This window comes from Artemia franciscana, chromosome 8 (genome assembly GCF_032884065.1).
Source record: "Artemia franciscana chromosome 8, ASM3288406v1, whole genome shotgun sequence".
Taxonomy (NCBI): Eukaryota; Metazoa; Arthropoda; class Branchiopoda; order Anostraca; family Artemiidae; genus Artemia; species Artemia franciscana.
The window spans coordinates 7,752,443-7,770,205 of NC_088870.1; the positions used below are offsets into that span (position 1 = coordinate 7,752,443).

Sequence of the window (17,763 nt, forward strand, 5' to 3'; positions counted from 1 at the left end):
TTAAGATAAACAAGCCCAAAAAATACAGTTTAATCAAATATAGTTTTGCACAAGGAACAGACAAGTTGGATAGCATGTTCTTACCAAAAGGGTAACTTATTTCCTTCTTTTGTAGAATAGAGATTTTGAGTTATGTTCAATAACAACTGTAATATGTCTAGGGTACTATAGAATTTGAATAATCACCAATAATCACTAGGCTAATATAATAATAATAGGTTAATAATCACTAGGCGAATATTCAGAAATGGGATAGGGTAGGGGTATGGTCTAGGACACTGCCCCCAAATCTGCCTTTCCTGGCGTACGCACTTGCTAAAATATGATTCTGGTTTAAACTTTTTCTTAAAATTTTGTATGAATTTGTGACTCAATTTCTGCGTCACAGTTCTGCGTAATTTCTGCGTAATATGCTGACAGTCAAGGAGAAACTCAGTAGCTAAAAACGACTGAAAAATGGGAAGGCCCCAGAACAGGTAACATTTCTCCGCATACAATCATGTCTAGTCTGTGACGAAACTTAGCCATTTGACTATCCTTTTCTTGTTCAAATGGCAAACTAAAAGGCTCCGAAAATGTTTCAATTTTCTCTCGATCCCAGCGAAGTTAGCCTCAACTTCAATGCTAGCAAGACTCCAAACTGCCTTTGATCTCCTGCAAGAAAAACAGCATGGATTCCAGACTAAACAATCCCATATCGACCTTATCTTGACCTGCATGCATGATGCTGGAGGAACCTAGCGAACACTTGAACATTTTCTTTGTGGACTTGGATAAAGAATTCAAATACAGCTGGTCGACAAATCCTCGAGGGTGTTATGTTCCAGTGGGATTATCGAAGTGATGATTGCTGTCAGGCAATACTGTGTCCTGTCACCTTATCGCTTCGTCCTTGTTGTTGAATTAAATAAAAAAAAACAAGTTTTTTTTTTAACTGCAAGTAAGGGTTGACATTAAAGCTTAAAACGAACAGAAATTATTCAGTATATGACTCTTTGTCGCAACTCTACTTTTTAAAACAATAAAAAAAAACTTTTGTGCAAAGAGCGAGGCGTTGCGGAGGGGAGAACCCTTTCATATACGGAATAATTTCTGTTCGTTTTAAGTTTTAATGTAGCTCCTCACTTGCAGTCAAAAAACTTGTTTTTTTATATTTAATTTCTGAACATTTTTGAATTAATACATGTTTTGATTTTGGCTCACCACACATGAATAATTAAACCGAAATTTGCATATTATTTTTTTGTTTTGCTCAATGGCTTTCTCATAGCTTTGATTAAACGATTTTGATAAAAAAGGGGTAGGGGAGGAGGCCTAGCTACCCTCCAATTTTTGACTACTTAAAAATGCAACTGCATTTTTTATTTTTTGTACGAACGTTTTTGTTAGTAATAAACTTACGTACCTTACCAACTAATTTGTGTAACGAATTTTTATATTGGTGTAATTTACTTACGTATTTGAGGGGGTTTGCCCCCTTGTCAATATCTTGTTCTTTACACTAAAGCTTGAATTTTATCCTAAATCTTTAAGAATGACCCCTGAATCAGAAAGGCCGTCGAACAAATAGTTCAGATTACTAAAAATACTTTAGCGTAAAGAGCAAGGTATTTTGGAGGAGACAAACCCCCTTATATACGTAATATTTAATTTTCCTTTTTAAGTTTTAATGATACTCATTACTTCCAGGTTAACTTTTGATTAGTAAAATTAAAGTTGATGAAACTTATATATTTAAAATCAGGATTTAAATGCAATTCTTTTGATGTAAATATTGGTATCACAATTCCAGTTTTTTAAGTTTTGGTTACTATTTAGCCGGGTCACCCCTGATTACAGTTCGTTACCACGAACTGTTTGATAGCATCTTTAGCATATAAATCGACACGGAATTCAAATTATTGGCAAACTTTTTTGGAACACCTGCTTCAACAACTATGCTGGGCTTATAAAAGTCGGCAAACAGAAGCTTCTGGGATCTCTGAGCATCTCAAAAAAGAAGCTATATAATTTACATTACACATTAACGTCCTAAGACTAAAGCTATGTCAATTAGTAGTTTATTCCTACCACTACTAGTACCAACTTACTGCAGTACCAAGCCACCTGAGACTAACACAGTTACGTACGGTCATCCTCCATCCCAAAATATCCAACGCCTCCCCGCTTTACACCCTCCCGGAAAGTTCTTATTTTTCTACGTATTTCTTTACTACATCCTCACACCCTAATCTGGAAGGACCTACTTTTCATTTGATGCTAGATGGTTGGTTAAGAAGGACAATCTTTGGCAATCTGTCATCCTTCATTTGCAGAACATGCCCTAGCTATCAAAACCTTTCTCTCATTATGCTCCTGAAAGTGGGATTGAACCAAACTTTTCGTTCAGCCTACTGTTTAAGATACGGTTAGTCTGTCTGTTTGTCAAATTAGTAGTTTGCCCATAGTAGCCCATATAAGGGGCAACACGTTGCAGAGGTGGCTGACTTTAAGTGCTTAGAAAGTACAGTAGCCTTCAATAAATGACCACAAAAATAATGAAAATTACCCTACTAACAAAAATTACTAAAAAATTACTAATGAGTGTAAATGTTTAACATATATTCATTTTTCATTCCTAAAAATCTCCTACATTATATTCACGAACACCATAAGAAAGAAAACATTTAACTATATTTAGTTTTGAGTAAAGTACAAATTAGATTTTGGACTTTAGAAAAGCTAGCAATCAATAGCTTTACTCGTATTTATTGTAGTCTCTATCAGTTCAGGCTTTATTTATTGTGATTTATTTATTATATTGATTGATGGCTGTTGAAGTTCATTTTAGGCTTGAATTGTTATTTAGCTTTATGTATGTTCTTCTTTAGCTTAATGTGCTTTTTAGTTTTCTTTAAAGGCCTTCTTTTGTGGGTAAGGTTTTTAAGTTAACTTTTGTTCGTCTGATAATTAAGTTTTTTTTTTGTTGATGAATAAAAATATTATTCATAAAACTATCTATAGTTTTTCTCCACAAGAATCAAGATGTTGGCTTACTATTTATATTTTGTGCCAAACTTTGCAACAAATTTTAATAATAGTTGCACTATAAAACCTTAGATGGAATGGCACGGAGAATTCTGTGCCATTCCACTTGGAATGGCCGATAGCTAGGGCCACTTCCGAGCCACTTGGCTCGGGCCAAGAGCAATCAAAACTCAAAAAAGGGAATTTTCATAACAATTAGTACATAAAGGAATTTTTTTTCACTGATACCAATCATATGAAGTTCATTCAGTTTGAAATTATACATCAAAAGGTATAAGCCTGAGAAAAATTTGTATGATTTTCAAAAAAGGGGAGAAACACCCCTCAAAATGGAAATAATCTGATGAGAAATCATGCAATTCAATTCAGCATAACGGTGACCCCTATTGTGGAGATTTCAAGCTCCTATCTACAAAATTTTGAATTTTGCTTTTTTTCCCGGAAGAAAAATTACAGATGCGTGTTTATTTCTTGTTTTTTTCCCAGGGGGGACCGTATCAAACCAATGACCCTACAAGATTGGGAGGGGGCTCGTTTGAGACAAGTGACCAAAAAGATTGTGCAACGGGAAAGCAGCGTTTTCTGCCATTTTCGGTACCAAATTACGATTTTACCCCATGGAGGACCAAGTTGCTCTCTATAAAAATTTTGAGATAGTAAATTTATTTGAAATTATCAAAAAACTCTTTATCAAGCTTACCAATGGCATAGGAAACAGTGCCACACAGTTATACATTCTTTTCTGAAAATTCACTTAGTCCATACTGCAGAAATAGTTATTATTGGCATTTATCTTAAAGATTGATTTAACTAGTTTACTTCAGTTGATTTTTAAAAATATTACATTTAGTGATGCCTGCCCGTCATCTAGAATGTAGGAGGGGCGGTGGGTCCTCGTTTAAACGGGGGGGGGGTCATACACATAAGAGAGCGAATTTCAGAATTTCAGTAAGACAAAAATAGGAACGGTATGGAGGGGGAGGGCTACAAAATAATCTCTCATCTCCCTTCATTTATATTGACCTGAATAAGAGTGGTATGGGGTTATACCTCTATTCTTATTGGAGAAAAAAATCTTTGACGTTTATTTTGATTCATTAAATTAATTTGTTCTGTTTCAATCTTCGTGAAATTATATTAATTGATGTGTAGGTGCACATTAGCTATTATGAAGGAGGGGCAGTCGGTCATTTTGTTGGCAGGGGGGAGGGGCAGATACGTGCATTTCGATGCCCAATATCTTAAATTCATTGCACCTTCAGATAAATATAGAATGATTTTTGTGGAAGGGGGGAGGGGAGAAACTGATATCTAATCTCTATTGATTCCCGTTAATAGTTTTTGGGGTCTCAACTTTTACTATTGGCGCTGGCAGTTGGGAAGATAGCGGTGCCATTTCCTCTGCATCAATCATTTTTCTATGCAGGATAGTTTTTCTATTACATTCACATGCCTAACGGCATAGAGGTAGAAAAAGTGAGGCTGATATATAGATAGATAGATAGATAGATTTATTTACATGAAAAGCCCAATTGGGCCATGGTGACATGCACAAAACAAGTGAAAAAAATACAGCAACAAACATAGACCGAAAAGACATTAAACTAATTATTCAAGAAAATATCACGATACCTCATACCTACCCGGACGAACTTTCCAATATTATTTATATTTAAGTAACACCTACTTCTCAAAATTTCCGAGATTCAATGTCTCCCCCAACCTCCCTACCAAATATTTCAAAGCGCAACTCCCTTAACTCCCTACAATCCCCTAAAAAATGTTGCAAAGACTCATCCATATCTCCATACATAGGGCAACTGTAAGGATCATCCCTCAATCTATTTCTCCATAAATATTTCCTAAGTTCTCCAAGAGGCATAAAATATCCCCTTACATACATTACCCATTCAAATCATCCGGAGCCAATCCCATTTTTAGGTAAATTTCTTTGCCCCAGTTCTCCATGACTTCCACATATATCCCAAGGGACGGCAAGGTGGCCTTCTCAGCTTTCCAAACCTAAACTTCCTGATATTCTAGCCTAGTAGCAACTAACCTAGATACAGTCCCTACCATCTCTCCTATCCCCTTTCCCTCATTCCAGCAATTATCTAGCCCTGCACGGTTTAATATATTCTTCACATGATTTGGCCACGAATCCTTTCTCCTATCTTGAAGCATCATTAAAAATGCTTGTTTAACTAGCCTATTATCTTCTATCAATGACACTCTTTCCGAATATTTAACCATACTAATTAACCTATTCTGTCTCATACACTTTATTCCTATATCTCCTCTTAGTACTAACCCATTAAACTTATCATCAAGGCCTAAAATAAGCTTTAAAAACCTCAACTGCATTCTCTCTAAATTCAACCCCTTATTAAACCCCCAAAGCTCTACCCCGTAATGCAAAGCCGATCTAACCCTAGTATTAAAAACATACTTTAGCAGGCCTACATCCCTATTTTCCTTGATACTACTTTTAATCAACAGTCCTAGAAGTCTATTTCCCTTACTTTCTACTATCTTGAGACGTTTCTTCCATTTCCCATCTGACGAAAGCTTACGACCTAAGTACTGAAATTCATCTACGTAGTCTAGTGTCCTACCTTCATACGTAAACTGACACTACGAATCTATCTGTTCTTCACTTTTCCTAAAAACCATTACCACCAACTTCTTTATGTTTAATACTAGTTTCTTGTTCCTAAAATAAGAAGATGCTAGATCTAGCAGTTGTTGCAAATGTTCTTTGCTTTCCGCTACTAATACTATGTCATCCGCAAAAAGTAATGCCATAGCGCTTGCACTTGAAAGCTTAATTTTTGGGGCGCCTCTGCCTATCAAATATTCTTCAAAATCATTAATGTACAATGAAAATAGCCTTGGGGAAATTGTACATCCCTGCTTAACACCAAGTCTACTCTTAATAACCCTAGAGAAATCCTTGCCTACCCGTACTACAATCTTAACTATATTATACATAGATGCTATAATCTTAATAAATGGGCTTGGTAGCACTAGTGCTAACAACGACTCTATCATTAAACTTCTATCCACTCCATCAGACACCCCTTTTAAATCCAAAAATGCAATAAATTGCCTGCCTTCTTTTCTCCTAACCGGTTTCCTAATCATCCCTAATATAAAAATCTGATCTATGACTATAGCCTTTTTTGAACCCTGCCTGCGAATCTGATAATATACTATTCTTGGTCTGTCCAATTATCTATCCTACAACATAATATTTTAGCAAAAACCTTACTAAGCACATTACTTAGGCTTATACCTCTATAATTCCCATGGTATAATCTATCCCCCTTTTTAAGTAACGGCACTAGAACAGATGTAGCCCAAGACAAGGGCCATTCTGCACTATTCAATATACCGGAAAACATCCCTGCTACAACAGGCAGCAGCCACACCCGTCCCCACTTCCAAAGTGCGGTTGGTATTCCATCTATGCCTGGAGCAGACCCGCCTCTCATTCCTTTCATTTTCTCCCAAACTTCACTTACATGGATGGGAGCAACCAAATCATAATCATATTCTTGCATTGACCTATCAACTACATCACTATAGGATCATATATATCATATATAGGAACTTAAACTAGTTCCTCCTTGGTCCCTAATTATCTCATTTTCTCTCTCCTCTAAATATGTAGGCCAAGAATCTACTGCTGGAATACCATCACAAACCTCTGTTCCTCCAATAGAATTTTTAACTATAAGCCAAAAGGTCCTAATATCTCCTTCTCTATAATCTGTTTTCAGCTGCTCTCCTATCCTAATTTCATGCTATTTTTTGTTAATCTTCAATATTTTTTATACTTATTCCGAATCAACTTATAATCTATATAAAATCTAGTATTCTCCCTACTACGTATGCTATCCCTCACTTTCCGCAGTGCCTCTAAGACTTCTTGGCGTTTTCTTTCACAATCATCATCAAAATCCATTCCTAATATCATTCTTAACTCTGCAATTTAACTTTGAACCTACCTTATATACAACATCATTTACTGATGCTAACGGCTCCTCTATTTTTCCATCACCTATTAAAACCAAACATTTCTCTAATTCCTGCTGAACTTCTTCACTCGCCATCATATTCTGAAAAAATTTCTCATTCTCTCCTGTTACTTTCAATGAATTTCTAATCCCTAAATCCTCAGTTTCCCTGCGTTTTTTCTTCCTATCACTATTAGTTGCTAGTTTCTTAGAACTAACCATCTCAAAAGTAGCCCTAACAGGCAAGTGATCTGAACCTGCCTCTGCCATCACCTCGAAATCTGTACATAGATGCCAAAGAGGAATATCCACCAAAACATAATCAATTACACTTGGAGAAGTCCCAGAAAAACAAGTGAAAGTTTCGCACACCTCCATCCTTTCCAACTCTTCCATTCAAAATAAAAAAAAATTCCTTACCACAAAAATCCAAAATTTTACGGCCCCAATTATTCTTTCGTCTACTAAGGGCCTTACTTACCCTCGGAGGGAGATGGATTACTAAATCATCCCAAGCCTTCCAAGCAGCTTCATCCGTACAGGCATGAGGTGACATCAAAGCTTCTGGAGTAACCCCAACATAACCATTAAAGTCCCCCATCAGACAAAACAAGTCAGAAGGAAACTGAATCGAAAATTTACGTTTCTCATCCTCTAATATACACCACGTATCCTCCTCGTTGTACGATCTCGACTCTGGAGGGATATAAATTGCACAAAAAATAATAGGCCGTCCATCGGATATGACTCTTAACCATATTAAATTACAAAAATCACTCTTCAGCCGTTGGACTTTATGCTGAGACAAAACCAATTTTCAGATACAAAAATTGCGACTCCACTATAAGTTCGTCCATTCTTAGATTTTTTACGATGGACTCCGAAGTACCGAAACCTTTCAAACTGAATTTCTTTTTCCAACCACGTTTCAGATAATGCTACAATATCAAACATACACTGCGATACCAATAGACTATTAACTTTCATTTCACTCCATCCTTGAATGTTCCAGTGCACTATATTTATTCTTTCCTGTACAACACCAAGGCCCTGGTCTCCCTATTCTTTCGGGCGATTACTTTGATCTTGGAAAGATAGCCTACGAGGTGCGATCTGCCTTTCATTTATTGTGGCCCTACCTCTAAGAAAGCGTGGCTGTGTTGTATTTCGCGCACTATCACTCGGACTAATAGTTTCAGGATTTCCTCCCTTTGGAGCACCCCTTTCAACTTGTGGCGCAGCAACAGACGCAACTTCGCCTCTTTTCCCGCTAATTTCGCTGCCTCAAGGGTAAATTTCATTTTCTTTCTCGCAAGTAATTCTCGTGTTGTGTAGTCAGGCGTAATCCAAATTTTTGCGAGTCAAAAATGTTGACCTGATTTCAGGACATGATCGCGGCAAAAAGCGCTCGTAAATTTAACCAAAACGGGGCAAGGGTTTTCAAGATTCAAGATTTTTATTTAAACTTCTGTACAACACATACAATATAAAAAAAAGGTGAAGCCGGAGACACAAGGTCGATTGACAAAGACCTACATTTTGATTACACTTAATACGGAAAACGTCTTTTATGTCACTAAGATGTATCGAGGCCATTCGGTATTAACTGGTTAAATATTACTCATTTTAAGTCGGATCTTCTCCAGTTCAGGTATCAGAGAATCCACTTCTTGCTGCGTATTTATATTTTCTGCCTTAACTTCAGCGATCGCTCCCTCCAACTTAATTGATAACTGGGCCAGCCCTACATTTATTCTCGCCATTTCTGATAAAATTGGGTCTATTTTTGCTAACTGATCATTCATTAGACTGAGTATTGCCATTATCCAAGATTCTGCATCATTAGAGATATTGTTATCCCCTGGATTCTGGCCTTGTGTAAACATTCCTTGGAAAAAATTGAACAGATTCAAAGCTCTTCTTTTCACAGGTCTTGCCAATACGGATACAATTTTGTGCCAATATAATCCTTATTAATGCCATTTAATACGAAATTTTCTTATGTTAATAATGCCGAAAGTTCAATTTATGCAGCGGACAATAACTTCAGTCAATTCAATTTATTCAGTGACGTCAGATATTCCACTTGGTTACAGATCTATATATATTTATATATATATAAATAAGTTGTTTGTTTGTGTGTCTGTCTGTCTGTCCGCATATGACGTCTGAATTATTTCATCAAATCAAACAGTTCGTGGTAACGAACTGTAGTGAGGAGCGACCCGGCTCAATAGAAACCAAAACTCTAAAAAATGGAATTTCGATACCAATAGCTACATCAAAAGAATCGTATTTTAATGCTGATTTTAAATATATAAGTTTCATCAAGTTTACTATTACGCACCAAAAGTTACGAGCCTGAGAAAATTTGTGTTATTTTAGAAAATAGGGGGAAACACCCCTTAAAAGTAATAGAATCTTATCGAAAATTACACCATCAGATTATCATAGAACCCTACTGTATAAGTTTCAAGCTCCTATCTACAAAAATGTGGAAGTTTGTATTTTTTGCCAGAAGGCAGATCACGGATGCGTGTTTATTTGTTTGTTTGTTTGTTTTTTTTCCCAGGGGTGATCGTATCGACCCAGTTGTCCTAGAATGTTGCAAGAGGGCTCATTCTCACGGAAATCAAAAGTTCTAGTGCCCTTTTTAAGTGACCAAAAAAATTGGAGGGCACCTAGGCCCCCTCCCACGCTAATTATTTTACCAATATTTTCCCAAACGGATCAAAATTCTGAGATAGCGTTTTATTCAGCGCAGTCAAAAACCTTATAACTATGTCTTTGGAAACGACTTACTCCTCCACAGCCCCCGTGGGAGGGGCTACAATTTACAAACTTTGACCAGTGCTTACATATAGTAATGGTTATTGGAAAGTGTACAGGTGTTTTCAGGAGGGTTTTTTGGTTGGGGGGAGGGGTTGAGAAGAGGGGGATATATATACTGGGGGAACTTTTCATCGAGGAATTTGTCATGGGGGAAGAAAATTTCTATGAAGGGAGTGCAGGATTTACTAGCATTATTTAAAAAAAAAGCAATGAAAAAATAAATATGAAAAAGTTTATTTCAGCTGGAAGTAAGGAGCAGCATTAAAACTTAAAACGAACAGAAATTATTAGCCATATGAGGGGCTCACCTCCTCCTAATACCTCGCTCTTTACGCTAAAGTATTTTTAGTAATGTCAACTATTTATTCTACGGCTTTTGTGATTCAGGGATCATTCTTAATGAATTGGGACAAAATTTAAGATTTAGTGTAAAGAGAGAGGTACTGACGAGGGGTTGAACCCTCTCATATGTGTAATAAAAATATGAAAATAAAAAATTCTCTACGTAAGCTAGTTTATAAGTTACGTATATCTTTTAATAATAAAAAGATTCGTAAAATTTAAAGTTCTAGTTGCCTTTTTAATTAACCAAAAAATTGGAGGGCAACTAGGCTTCCTCCCCCGCTCTTTTTTTCTCAAAATCATTCGATCAAAATTATGAGAAAGCCATTTAGCCAAAAAAAAAAAAAAAAAAAAAAAAAAAAAAAAAAAAAAAAAAAAAAAAAAAAAAAAAATGCGAATTTTGTTTTAATTATTTCTCTGCAGAGAGCCAAAATCAAAACATGTATTGATTCAAAAACGTTCAGAAATTAAATAAAAAAAACAAGTTTTTTTCAACTGAAAGTAAGGAGCGACATTAAAACTTAAAACGAACAGAAATTACTTCGTATATGAAAGGGGCTGCTTCCTGATCAACGCCCCGCTCTTTAAGCTAAAGTTTTTACTGTTTTAAAAAGAAGAGTTGAGAGAAAGAGTCAAACTTTAGCGTAAAGAGCGGGGCGTTGATGAGGAAGCAGCCCCTTTCATATACGAAGTAATTTCTGTTCGTTTTAAGTTTTAATGTCGCCCCTTACTTTCAGTTAAAAAAACTTGTTTTTTTATTTAATACCAATTCAAAAACGAATGTATTCAAGCCGAAGTAGCTGAGTTAGTAAAGCGTTATGTTCCAGGTTCTAGGTCCGAGAGGTTCAAGGTTCGAACCTTGGCTTTAGCATTAATACAAAAGAAGAGAAAAAAAGCGCCCCCACCATCTAGGTGTTGGTGTGGCGCGAAGCGCCACCCCAACAGCTAGTCTATCTTCTATATATATAAAAATAAGTTGTCTGTGTGTGTGTGTGTGTGTGTGTGTGTGTGTGTGTCGAGTGACTTCATGTTTATGTGTCGACTAACGTTATGTTTTCGACTGACGAAATTACAGACAGGGACATCGGGACACAAATGACGACCGGGACACCGGGACATCTATCTATACATATATATAAAAATAAGTTGTCTGCGTGTGTGTCGAGTGACGTCATGTTTGTGTGTCGACTGACGTCATGATTACTGACTGACGAAATTACAGACCGGGACATCGGGACACAAATGACGACCGGGACACGGAGACATAGGGAATATAAATGACGACCGGGACACTCAAAGAGAAAGCGACCGGGACACAAGGAATGTTCGATTAGCAATCACCATCAACAAAGCACCGGGACACAAATGACGACCAGGACACAGGGAATATTAATGACGACCAGGACACTCAAAGAGAAATTACAGACCGGGACACCGGAACACAAATGACGACCGGGACAAAAATGACGACCGGGACACAGGGAATATAAATGATGACCGCAACACTCAAAGAGAAATTACAGACTGGGACACCGGGACACAAATGACGACCGGGACACCGGGAAACAACAGCAACGGGGACGCTGGGAGGCACAGGGGGATATATAAATGACGACGGGGACACAGAGAATGTTCGATTAGCAATCACCATCAACAAAGCTCAAGGGCAATCATTAGAATAATGAGGTATAGATCTGAATACAGATCTTCTTCCTTAACATGAAATCTATGGAAAACTATAGGATGATACTTTACACAGCTTCTATATAATATTAAGTGCCAAAAATTGCTCCTGTACTCTGTTCACAAACTTGTGATTTCGATGATCATTCCATAGTTGATAGCAGTTGGCAGTTGATAGCAGCTGACGTTGGTAGCAGACTGGTACCAGCAGTTTGGTAGAGGCTGGTAGTATCCTTATTTGCTCGTTTTTTGCTCGTTCGAAGTTTTTACATTATACCTAAGTTACGAGACAAAATTTTACTCACAGACTGTACATGAGATTTGGATGATAACATCTCATCAATATAAAGCCCAAGGTACTTCATCGATAAAGCACGATTTAAAATATCACAATGTGTAACAATTTCGTTAATCCAAGGTTAGAAAACGGGAGATCGAGAAAAAATGACAAATTTTGACTTACCAAGATTAATCTTAAGCCTATTTATCCTTTGCCAAGAATGTAACCTATCCACATTATCTTTCAACGATGTCAGGAGTAATTCTTCCGTCTTTGCAGCACTGATAGCCACTGTGTCATCCTCAAAAAATGACAGTTTCATTCCAGAGACTTTTAGTCATGTCACTAACGCTGAAACAACAATTATGGATATAATTAGGCATATCATTAATAAACAAAAAGAAAAGAGTCGGGTCAATAACAGATCCCTGTGGGACACCACAACTGACTGGGCGCAATTCAGATTTTAAGCAATTCGTCTCTACAAACTGGTACCGGTTACTCAGGAAACTTCGTAGAAAATCAAGAGCTTTACCTCGGATCCCATAAACTTTGCACTTTTCCAAGAGTAGACCATGGTCAACTGTATCAAACGCCTTCATTAGGTCTAGACATACTGCACCAACCTTCAGTCCTTTGTCTAAAGCCATATTAATAATACTTGTCAAAAATATCAATGCATCCTCCGTCTTCCTATTCTTCTGGAATCCAAACTGATTAAAATTAAAAAAATTAAAAACTTAACTTCCCAAGAAATGTGTTTAATCGAGAACTAAAACATTTTTCAATCAGATGAGAAATAACTGGCAAAACTGATACTGGTCGATAATTACCAAGATCATTTCTGTCACCACCTTTATAAACCGGTGTCACTCTTGCATACTTTAAACAATCTGGGAGCTTACCTTGTCTGGAATTGCCTTGTCGTTAATTAATGATGTTAGAATGCCAGATATAGATGGAAAAATACATTTCAAAATTTTTAAACTCATCAAGTCACTACCAGACGAACTATTATCCAGGGCATACATGGTATCCCTTATCTCTTCCACGGTAATCAACTTTAGATGCAATGATACATCTATAGGTGCGGTAAAGTGGAACCAAAATGTGAGTCTCCCTGAAATGGGGAAACTGTATCGGCTATTTCTGAACCTACTGAAATAAAATGATTTTGAAACTCATTACAAATCGTAAAATCATCTGTAGCTATGGCCTCATCTACTATCACTTCAGATGGTAGTATATTAGGATTCTGACCTATAACTCTACGGATTATTTGCCAGGTCTTCAATGACTTTCCTTCAGCTTCCTTAAATTTAGAGCCAAAATACCTCTTTTTAGCCTCACAGAGAATATTATTCAAACCATTACGAAAAACACGGTATTGTTCTTTATTTCCATCCGTAGGTTCTAAATCTTGTAACTTAAACAATCTATCTCTTTAATTTATTTTCCGAAGAAGATCTTGTGTTATCCATGGCTTCTTTCCATTATGTTTTGGCCCTTTCACATTCTTAACAACTCTCACTTCCTTAGCCTTTTTCCAATAACTTACCATAAAAAAGCTCAAATTTACAATTTGCGTCATTTCCCTCTCTAAGCAGGGACGTCCAATCAACTTGAACTAAATTACTATTTTAAATTTTTAATTACTATGATTTTTTAATTACTAAATTACTATTTTAAATTTTACAAGGGCATTTTTATCAAAAACTACAGACCTTTTGCTCAAGTTAGAATTTACTCACTTATTAGCAAATACCTCAAAATCAGCATAACACCAAAGGGGTCAGATTCAACATTTACAACTACTCTTGGAGACCTAAAAGGTACATTTGAAAAAAAAAATTCCAAAAGCGTTGCAGAAGTTCTAGAAACTCTAGTCGGAATATTAATCGTAGGTACTAACGCATAAGACAGGTATAGATTTAAAAGTTGAGAAGTTACCGCAAGACTCGATATCTAACATGTTGATGTTGAAATCACCAAGAATGAAACAAGGTTTATTGCTAGATGGCGCTTTAGCCAGCTTTTCATGTAAATTCTCAAAGAATTCTTGAGAGGAGAGACCTATACACAATTACCAAATATGCATCAGCATTATTTAATCTATCTTCTAGAACTAGTGTTTCGCGCACCATTTCATTATATTTGCGCAGATCATCACGGATTTTCACGTGCATATCTTCACGCACATAGGCTGCAAGACTCCTGTGCTGACGTAGCTCTTGGTTCCGTGTAAATAAAATGTACCCCAGTATATCCAGAAGAGCAGAGTTATGGTTACCCAGCCAAGTCTCCATTAAAGCTAGAACACGGAAGAAATTAAGAGCAGCTAAATTAACTCAAAAATCAAAACTGTATTAAGGCCTTGGCAATTCAAATGAAAAATCCTAAAATCATGTGATCCACCATGCTGAGACCTAAGCTCATTAAAATCACAGTTAAATATAAATAATATAGATATATTAATAAATAATAAAATATTAAATATAAATTAAATCACAGTTAAATATAAATTTAGTATCTTCAGGGGGCTCAGAAGCCCGAACAATAAAATGCAGATTTCTATTAATACTTTCATTAAAATAATCATAAAAATATACCCTCTGATTTTCCAAATCAACTATACTTCGAGCTCCAAGTGGAATAAAGAGTTCTCTAATCACTATCTAATAAAGAACTAAATGGTCTGTGGTGTCGAATAGGGCGAATACCAGTCACAATTAAATACACGCTCTCAACTCTCATAATTTGATATAACAAAAAAACAACCAAACGAAACGAATCACCAATCCCATTTAGCAGCACCTAACCTAGCTAAATATTACAAAACAACTAAATTAAGTTATAACCAGAAAAGAGTAAAAGAAAAAAAAAGAAAAATAAAAAATAAATATCTATTGATTCGAACTCAAACTTAAGAAACAATATAACAAACACTATATATGACATCTAATAGCACTACAATAAATTAAAAAAAAAGAAAAAAAAAGGTAAAATTCTAGTTAATTGACTTCTTGCTATCTCAGAAAGGGTTTAGGTTAGGAAAATGAAACTTCAAGGGATGGGTTTACAAGCTAAAGTATGTAACGGGAAGGTAATTTAAAGTACCCACCTCCACTCCTTCTCACTCTAGAGGGCCCCAAAATTTGCCTACATGACAGGTCTATTACCTATTGAAATTTTGACAAAACAAGATTTTACCTTAGTTTGCAGTTTCTCTGCCTTTATCAAACAGTTCGTGGTAACGAACTGTAGTAAGGAGCGACCCGGCTCAATAGTAACCAAAACTCTAAAAAATGGAATTTTGATACCAATAGCTACATCAAAAGAATCGCATTTTAATGCTGGTTTTTAATATATAAGTTTCATCAAGTTTAGTCTTACCCATCAAAAGTTACGAGCCTGAGAAAATTTGCGTTATTTTAGAAAATAGGGGGAAACGCCCCCTAAAAGTCATAGAATCTTAACGAAAATCACACCATCAGATTCAGCGTATCAGAGAACCCTACTGTAGAAGTTTCAAGCTCCTATCTACAAAAATGTGGAATTTTGCATTTTTGCCAGAAGGCAGATCACGGATGCGTGTTTATTTGTTTTTTTGTTTTTTTTCTTTTTCCCAGGGGTGATCGTATCGACCCAGTTGTTCTAGAATGTTGCAAGAGGGCTCATTCTAACGGAAATGAAAAGTTCTAGTGCCCTTTTTAAGTGACCAAAAAAATTCGAGGGCAACTAGGCCCCCTCCCACGCTAATTATTTTCCCAAAGTCAACGGATCAAAATTCTGAGATAGCCATTTTATTCAACGTAGTCGAAAAACCTTATAACTATGTCTTTGGGGACGACTTACTCCCCCACAGTCCCCATGGGAGGGGCAACAAGTTACAAACTTTGACCTGTGCTTACATATAGTAATGGTTATTGGGAAGTATACAGGCGTTTTCAGGAGGATTTTTTTGGTTTGGGGGAGGGGTTGAGAAGAGGGGGATATGCTGGGGGAACTTTCCTTAGAGAATTTGTAATGGGAGAAGAAAATTTCCATGAAGGGAGAGCAGGATATAGGCTACTAGTATTATTTAAAAAAAAAAACAATTAAAAAATAAAAGTGAAAAAGCTTTTTCAGCTGGAAGTAAGGAACAGCAATAAAACTTAAAACAAACAAAAATTATTACCCATATGAGGGGCTTACCTTCTTCTAATACCTCGCTCTTTACGCTAAAGTATTTTCAGTAATATCAACTACTTATTCTACGGCATTTGTGATTCAGGGGGTCATTCTTAATGAATTGGGAGAAAATTTAAGCTTTAGTGTAAAGAGCGAGGTACTGACGATGGGGCGAATCCCCTCATATATGTAATAAAAACATGAGAATACAAAAGTTCTTTACGTAAGCTAATTTATAAGTTACGTAAATCTTTTACCAATAAAAAGATTCGAAAAAAATTAAAAGTTCTAGTTGCCTTTTTAATTAACCAAAAAATCGGGGGGCAACTAGGTTTCGTCCCCCGCTCTTTTTTTCTCAAAATCATTCGATCAAAATTATGAGAAAGCCATTAAGCCAAAAAAAAAATATGTAAATTACGTTTTGATTATTCCTCTGCGGAGAGCCAAAACCAAAACATGCATTGATTCAAAAACGTTCAGAAATTAAATAAAAAAACAAATTTTTTTAACTGAAAGTAAGGAGCGACATTAAAACTTAAAACGCACAGAAATTACTTCGTATATGAAAGAGGCTGCTTCCTCATCAACGCCCCGCTCTTTACGCTAAAGTTTTTTACTGTTTTAAAAAGAAGAATTGAGAGAAAGAGTCAAACTTTAGCGTAAAGAGCGGGGCGTTGATGAGGAAGCAGCCTCTTTCATATACGAAGTAATTTCTGAGCGTTTTAAGTTTTAATGTCGCTCCTTACTTTCAGTTAAAAAAACTTGTTTTTTTTATTTAATTTTTGAAGATGCAATTCCTGTTATTTAAGCAGACTTTTGAGCCATATCAATGGTTTTTTTTTCATTTAGGGAATGTATTTGCATATCTTTAAAACCTTATAAAATGGAATTGAGCAAAGTTGTGAAGCTGAAAACAACTTTGTTGTACTTCAATTAAACAGAAGATATATTTTGCAAAATTTCACTATTATAACACACACATTTGTAAAGGTCATCAAAGGTCAGGGCCCTCTAGAGGGAGAAGGAGTGTAGGTAGTTGCTTCAAAATACCTTCCCAGGACATACTTTAGCTGGTAGACCCATCCCTGAAAGTTTCATTTTCCTAACCTAAACCCTTTCTGAGATAGCAAGAAGTCAATTAACTAGAATTTTACCAAAACAAATAAAGATGCAAACAAAACAACAAACATTGTTCACAAAATAGTTCACTTATCCTTACAATTTACTGCTGTCATACATACTTTCACAATTTAAAGGCCATTCTCGCATCGGTATGTCTTTACTACTTATCATTATGTTTCTTAAAAAAATATCTGGAATCTACTAAGACATATACTTTTCCACGGGAGCGTTTACATGACGTCGAATGCACAGAAGAGGTGGAACCGAAGTAGAAGCCCAAACATCCAA

The 17,763-nt window shown here is 36.1% G+C and overlaps 1 protein-coding gene across 1 annotated transcript in view; it reads left to right on the top strand.

Annotated features, from left to right (window-relative positions):
* The window catches only part of LOC136029927 (interferon-induced very large GTPase 1-like), a 29,004-nt gene continuing 11,241 nt past the window's right edge, over positions 1–17,763 (top strand). Inside the window, exon 1 of the mRNA XM_065708456.1 lies at positions 1–91. The gene's annotated coding sequence lies outside the window, so the exon portion shown is untranslated. The remainder of the gene's footprint in view (positions 92–17,763) is intronic.